This window comes from Zingiber officinale, chromosome 1B, assembly GCF_018446385.1.
Source record: "Zingiber officinale cultivar Zhangliang chromosome 1B, Zo_v1.1, whole genome shotgun sequence".
NCBI classification, from domain to species: Eukaryota; Viridiplantae; Streptophyta; class Magnoliopsida; order Zingiberales; family Zingiberaceae; genus Zingiber; species Zingiber officinale.
The window spans coordinates 116,520,633-116,528,773 of record NC_055986.1 but is presented as its reverse complement, the minus strand read 5'-3'; the positions used below and the strand labels follow the sequence as shown (position 1 = coordinate 116,528,773).

At 37.2% G+C, this 8,141-nt stretch overlaps 1 long non-coding RNA gene across 1 annotated transcript; it reads left to right on the top strand.

Annotated features, from left to right (window-relative positions):
• Nucleotides 1–3,086: 3,086 nt before the first annotated feature.
• On the top strand, nucleotides 3,087–3,785 carry LOC121989558. The gene is made up of 3 exons (XR_006114284.1): nucleotides 3,087–3,119; nucleotides 3,221–3,304; nucleotides 3,421–3,785. It is a non-coding gene; the product is annotated as an uncharacterized LOC121989558 (long non-coding RNA).
• Nucleotides 3,786–8,141: the final 4,356 nt, after the last annotated feature.

The following is an 8,141-nucleotide window of genomic DNA, read 5'->3' as shown; positions in this document are numbered from 1 at the left end:
TCTTAATAAGGTACTAACTTGGGTCATAAGGAATCTCTGTCAACTTGAAAATCTAATGATATCTGTTGAGCGAATACTGCAGTACACGGCCATTGATAGTGAACCACCTTTGTCAATAGAATCAAATAAACTATACTCAAGTTGGCCATCCAATGGAGAAATTGAACTTCATAATTTGCAAGTACATGTGACACCAAACTTATGTAAAACTAGTTTTTTCTAGTTTCCTCCATGTAATTCTGATTTGTGACTTCTTCTTGTCGATTGTTAAGTGTAGATTTTTTCTAGTTGTGGATTCTTTCCGACGATGGTTTGCTTATCATCCTCAGCAGAGGAGAAAAATTGCATTCTTGGATTGATTACAATGGAGAATCGAAGAGAATAGAGGTCAGACTTTGCCAGGATAAGGATCCGAAGGAAGCAGCCCCTTCGATCTCTCACTCTATCGATTTGTCTTACATGTTGTGGAGGGAGGCGTCCTGGGTGGGTTTATCTTCCTAGAGTGGCAATTCTAGTCATGGCAGTAGCATATACTCGTGGAATTTTACAGAGAAGAGTAAGCTCTGTACTTGCACAATTCCAGTTTATTCTGCATTAATGCTTAGCAGCTTCAGGCATTCATATGACTGATGATGAAAGCAAATTAATTGTTCTATAATATAAGTATAGGATTGTTATATCAAAAAATTCATGCTAAAAAAATATAGTAAAAAATATTTATGGACTCAGTGCATCTTTTTTTAACTAATAAATTGTAAAATAGTTTCCTTGTTTCCCATTCTTTAGGTTATCCTTTGATTGTTACTGCTTCATGGTATCATGAATGTTTTGTTTGGTCTATTAAGTTGTTTGGATGTGGTTAATTTCAGCTCCTGTTTGAAACAAGAAAATGGTTTTGGTGCTGAGTGAATAGGAGAAATACTAATATACATGTATCCTGATTATATTTGCGCCTTTCATGGAAATTACTATATATTTCTTGTTCCTATTTAACTTTTACAATTCATTTCTGATTATTTTTCATTGTGCGTTGTATTTGTTTGCCTAGTTCCTGTTTGCTACTTTGTAGACAAGTCTCAATTCTTAATCAGGATCGGACAGGATGTGTTGCATGATGTATTTAAAAGGATACTTCTTTCATAACTAGCATTTGGTTTCTAATTGAGTTTGGTTAGTTTTATTATATTTAGTATATCCCAACTGAGTTGCATTTAAATTATTTGTATAAAAGTTGATTTCCATTGATAATTAGCTAAAACATTTAAATAGTTTTTAAAATTATAATTAAAATAAATAATAATAATAATAAATTAAATTGAACTAAATTTTAATTTGTCGTAAAAAATACAATAGCCTGGCTTCGTCACTGTTACATAATTGCTTCCTATTATGTACTTTGATTGGACAAGGAAAGTCTCCCATTTATAGTGTTTACTTAGAGGTACTTGGTTGCATGGTATGAAAAGAGCAATAGGAAAAAAAAAATGGAATAACGGTGCTTGATTTGAGTAAGTAGTGATGGATCCAGCAGAATCAATCTTCCAAATATGGGATTACTTAGCAAAATGGGGTATAAAAATCTTTCTATTCTCATTTCACACTTCTATTATTCTTATTTTTATTACCATTCATATTCTTAGGACGGATTAACAGGGATGCTGAGAATGAACATATTCATCTTTTATCATAATCATTTTCATTACCATTCATATTCCTTTCCAGAAAACAAGCGCACCCTTACCCTTCTCACAAATCATGGAAGCAACGTGATGTCAAATGGCATGGTTCAAATCCATTATTTAAAAGGCTCTCCATTGACTTGTTAAGGATCTGGTAAGTATTTTATCGCCAATGGCATGTTGAGACCAGCTCGTCAAAATTGATGTCTAAGTTATTTACATCTCAATTCTATGCTTTTAATCTAAATGAAGAATTACGACAACATTTGGAGGTCAGTTAATAGTTATGGTGTTTGGCAACCATATTTATGATGATGATGATAGTATCTTGTTCTGCAGATTGATGCTCATATAGGCAGTGTTAATGACATTGCCTTTTCCTATCCCAAGATGACTCTCTCGATCATCACTTGTGGCGATGACAAGGCAATTAAAGTGAGTAAAACCATGTGGTTGATCAGTCAGAAGATTGTACAAGAAGAATTGTATGTTCTTAACAGGTTCCGTTGCATGATGAATTGGTGTGGGATGCTTCAACTGGACAGAAACAGTATACTGGACAGAAACAGAATTATATATTTCTAGTGTTTCATTATTTCTATCTGTGAAGTTTTTCTTCTCAACTTCAACTGATGGTAAAATCAAAGCACTTGGTTCCAATGCAGTTTTTCTTCTGGATGCAGTTTACTAGCACTTGGTTCCAATGCAGTGCATAAACTCTAGCAGTGGCCGTGCGATGAACGAAATCCATCGGGCAAGGTCAGAAAGAAACAGTTGTAAGAAATTATCTATTTGCTATAAGCCTAGTGCTGATTGTTTGCTTTGCTTGTTCAGTCAACTGCATCTGTTGCTCCTCAGCTCCGTCAGCCACCAAATGGTATTCTTATGACCAATGAAAGGAGTGATAACAATCCAGAAGAAGCAACTGCTTGTATTGCTTTATCTAAGAATGACTCTTATGCAACGTCTGCATCAGGTGGAAAAGTTTCTCTGTTAAATATGAGGACTTTTAAGGTGCGTAGCCATGAATTGATTTTACTCTTGCTACCAAAAATGGAGAAACCAAACCGACTAAACCGACTAAATCGAAACATATCTTTCAGGTTATAACCACTTTTATGCCAACCCCACCGGCAGCCACGTCTTTAGCATTTCATCCTGAAGATAATAACATGATTGCTGCTGGAATGGAAGATTCTAGTATTTTAATCTATAATATTCGGATTGATGAGGTTCATAATCTCGTGCTTTCTATTTGTCAAACTATGTCGATTCTTGATGCCTTCTATAGTTTGTATTGCTTTTGAAATTCAATAGGTAACTTCCTCTTTTGCATTACTTTGAAATCATTGTCTATAATGTCACTTTCTTTCAAATATTTTGAAGGTAAATGGATGTATTCAGGAACTCCGACTAAACAGTTCAGGTATTGGAGATGAGGTTGTTTAATTTTACTTGTTGCAAGTTTCGGTTGTTTGTTTCTTGAGGAAGAAAATGATTCTTGATTCTGGTAAAGTCTGAATGCTAAATATGTTATGTAGGGTGCAAGGGTTATTGCAGATATGCTGAAAGAAAATCAAACTTTACGTGTACTGGAACTTAACAATAATATGATTGAATATTCTGTATGACCTTATTCTTGGGCAATCTTTCATGTTTTTTTATGAAATTCCTAGATCTTTTACACTTTGTTTCTGGTGTCCTTACTCCTTACACCTTATTTCCATGTGAAATTTTATAGGGTTTTGCAAGTCTTGCTGGAGCACTAGTTGAGAATAAGGCAATTCGATCTATACATCTCAAGTTAATAAGACTTACACACACTTAGATTTTCTATCCATGCAGTTCTTTCTTGCAGATTTAATTTCTTCATCAGATCTGTTGGCTTTCCAGTATTTATTGATTGTACTACTTCTCAGCAATTATGTAAAACTATATTTCTTCTTGTTTAGGAAAAATAACACTTCTAGATATTGGCAACAATGAGATTGGTCCCAAAGGCGCCTTTAGCATCGCTGAGTTTGTTAAGAAAACTAAGTCCTTGCTACGGCTGAATCTTTACATGAATGACATTGGCGATGCGGTGTGGTTATTGACTATTGTTGCTTTATGCTTTGTTGCTTCACTTCTGAAACATAAATTATCATCTAAGGTGCATATATATATCTCATTGGAAATCATATAAATGAATTGATATTACTCATCTTTATTGCTGCTGAGGAATTTATTTACTTTCCATGTACTCTTAGTGATAAAAGTGAATTTATTATTTGCAAACTAAAAGTGAATTTATTTACTTTTCATGTACTCTTAGTGGTAAACAGTTATGCCATTTGGGCCGACTACTAATGAATTGAATTTGAAAGATTAAATTGTTGTTTATGTAGTTAGATTAAAATTTTTGGTTTGGATTATATTAAGTTCCCAGGAATGATAGATCTATCACTATATGATGTGGTTGAGATAAATGATGAATGTTTTTCTTTTTAAGCATTCCAAATAGTCATCTTGTTACCTGGTGCTCTTACTACTTTTTCAACTATGATTTTTAGTCTTGATTTACTAATATATTATTTATGTGTTTTTACAGTTTACAAATCTCAAGTACTCCAGAGTTGAAATTGATGAAGTGCGGTTCGAGTGGGCTGTATGCATGCTAGATTACATTTGAAGTGTAGTTCTACCTTGATGTGTTATTAAAAGAATGTTCTACCTTGATTTTGATATCTATTAGCTAGCTTTTGATGTAAAAAGAATGTTTGGGTATTTTATGGATATTGTTGTAAGAAGATTATTTATATAATTTGTGAATATTTGTGTATTTTATGGATATTGTTGAATGAAGAATATTTGTATAATTTGTGAATATTTGTGTTTTTTTTTATTATTGTCGATTTTTCATTGTTTCGGAAATCAAATTTGTGCTGTTAAAAAAATATACATATTACATCGGTTTTCCATCGCTGCAAAACCGGTGTTATTAACTAATATTACATCGGTCATTTACCGCTGCCAAAACTGGTGTTATTAACATATAATATTACATCGGTTTTACACCGTTGATGAAACAGTGTCATTAAGTGATACTACACCGGTTAATAACCGATTCGAAGACCGGTGTCGTTAAGTGATACTACACCGGTTTTAACCCGATGTCTAAAATGGCAGACTTTTAACATCGGCTTCATAGACATCGATCGAAAATGAAATAGACACCGGTGGAAAACCGATGTCTATGAAGGTTTTTGTTGTAGTGAAAGCGCTAGGGGAGGAGGGTGAATAGCACTCATGACTTTCACGTCGTTTTAAAACTATCGAGTAAATGCGCAGCGGAAATAAAAGAAACAATAGCAAACACAAACACCAAGATTTACTTGGTTCGGAGCCTGTGGCGACTCCTACTCCAAGGCCCACACTCGTTGAGTGTTTACTTTAGGCAATCACTATCAATTTTACAATTTAGAATACAGAAATTAAGTGCAGTAAAATATACCAACGACTAAAATAGTAAATTCAAAGCTTCGGGTTGTTGGAGTCTTGATACAGCTTGTCGGATCATCCTTTGAGCAGTGCACAGTTGAAAGATTCTGATTTCAGGTTGATGTTCTATAGAATTTGCTGCTCAAATATGCCTTAAGTAGGTTGTTGAGGGCGTCTCCAACTGCATGGAGGATGCCCTCAAGCCTCGAGTCAACCGCGCGTGGATAAGCTCCGCACTGCCCGTTGCTTATCCGCCCGAGGGTGCCTCCAAGCACCATGGAGGGCACCCTCCACCCAGCATCGAGGGCGCCTCGAATACCCCTGTAGGGTGCCTCCTACTCTGCTACGCGGACTCTTCAAGCTCCACACTCGAGGCACCTCCAAGCTCCATGGAGGGTGCCTCGGGTACTGTTCATCCGAGGCTTTAAGGTGTTTTCACTCCCTGCAAGATGTGTTAGTCCAAAATATAAAACATATATTGCAAAACAGAGTTTAGCACAATAATATAAGAAATAATAAGTTGTTTTGACAGTCTCCAGACTGTCCAGTTCTAATTTCATATTTCCATCTCCAGAAATCCTAGGTCGAACCGACGCTTACTGTTCCCTCACCGAGGAACGCGTCCTCACCTACTCCACTCAGGAGAGTTTACCTGTTGCCAGACCGGTCCTCCAGACCGACTGGACTTTTGCTCAGCGCCCTAGTCTCCAAGACTTTTTGCTGGATGTTCGCTCCACGACCCATCCAGTCTTTTCACCTGGTCTACGACCACCAGGACTTTTCACTTAGAGTCCCCGACTCTAGGATTTTTGCCCGAAGCACTCGACCTGCCAAGACTTTCCGCCTAGGGTTACCACCCCCTAGGGTTTTCCCTTTGCCTAATCACAGCTAGGATTTTTCCTCACCTAGGGTCACCACCCCCTAGGGCTTTCCACCTGTCTAACCATAGCTAGGGCTTTTGGCTAAGTACACTTAGGACTTTTCTGCAAACTCATTCAAACATGTTGGATTATAAGACAACTTAACTTTGGACTCTTTGACATAATCAAAACTCAAGTTCGATCGTCTGGTGCTCCCTGCACCAACATAGAGTTTGTTAGGAGATGAAGTCACCTATTAAGCTTCGTGCAATAATCCTTTAAGGAATCTTTTTTGTACCCCAAATATACCTCTTTTGTTGTTTGTGACTCATATTTATGAGATATGCATAGGAACATGTTACTATAACTGAAGAAATTTCTAGAAGATATTTTCCGTCAAATTTACCAAGCTGTCATATTTATATACTTCTGTTAAGCATATCTTGATCGGTCATTTAAGTCAGTCATATATATATTGAGAATACCTTCTATTGAGCATGTTTCGACCGAGAATGCTTATGATCTTTATAAGGCTGAGCGCCCTTACGCTCGATCAGGTTTTGCCTGACCAAGCGCCTATACATACACTGGTGCTCACTCGGCCCTCATTCGGCCGGTGATATACTAAAAACTATATATAAGGCCAAGTGCTTGCACGTTCGGTCGGGCTTTGCTCGGTCAAGCGCGTATACTCACACTACTGCTCTCTCGGCCTTCAGTCGACCGGTAATATACTAAAAAGCTATATATATATATATATATATATATATATATATATATATGTTAAGTATTTTTATGCTCGGTCGAGCTATGGCCGGCCGGGAGCATATACGCATACGGGTATCTTCTCGGCTTTCAATCGCCCGGTAATATACTAAAAGTTATATACAAGGTTAAGTACCTTTACACTTGATCGGGCTTTACCCGGCCGAGCGCATATACGTACAATAGTACTCGCTCGGCCTTTAGTCGACCGATAATATATTAAAAACTATATATAAGGCTAAGTGCTTATACACTCGGTCGGGCTTTGCCTGACCGAGTGCATGTAAGCACATGGGTGCTTTCTCGGCCTTCACTTGGCCAGTAATATACTAAAAACTCCCATAAAGCTAAATACCTTTACGCTCGATCGGGCTATACCCGGTCAGACGCATATACGCATATAGGTATCCGCTCGATCTTCAATCGATCGGTAATATACTAAAAGTTTCTATAAGGCTAAATACATTTACGCTTGGTCAGGCTATGCTCGATCGGGCTATGCTCGACCGAGCGCATATACACATACGTGTGTCTGCTCAGCCTTTAATCGATCGGTAATATACTAAAAGTTATATATAAGGTTAAGTACCTTTACACTCGATCAGACTTTACCCGACTGAGTGCATATACGTACAATAATACTCGCTCGACCTTTAGTCGGCCGGTAATATATTAAAAACTATATATAAGGCTAAGTGCCTATACGCTCGGTCGGGCTTTGCCTGACCAAGCATGTGCAAGCACATGGGTGCTTGCTCGACTTTCACTCGGCCGATAATATATTAACAACTCCCACAAAGCTAAATACCTTTATGCTCAGTCGGGCTATGCTTTTACTTTGCTGGGATTGACTTCTATTCCCCGCTCGGTCACCATGTATCCCAGGAACTTTCCACTCTTGGCCCTAAATAAGCATTTGTTGGGATTGAGCTTGAGTCCATACCTCCTCAAAGTCTTACACGTTTCTTCGATATCAGTACATAAACTAGAAGCTCGTATAGATTTAATAAGGATATTATCCACATAAACTTCCATGTTTCTTCCAATCTATTTATGAAAAACCTTGTTCATAAGTCGCTGATAAGTAGCTCCTGCATTCTTTAGACCAAAAGGTATAACATTATAATAATAAGTACCTTTAGCAGTTATAAAGTTAACCTTTTCCTAGTCCTCTTTGGCGAGCGGGACCTGATGATATCCCTGATAAGCATCCAGCATACTGATAAATTCATACCCAGCAGTGGAATCCACTAATTGATCTATATAAGGCAAAGGATAATAATCTTTTTAGGCAAACTTTGTTGAGATCTCGAAAATCAATGCACACTCTCTACTTGTTCCCTGGCTTGGAAATCAG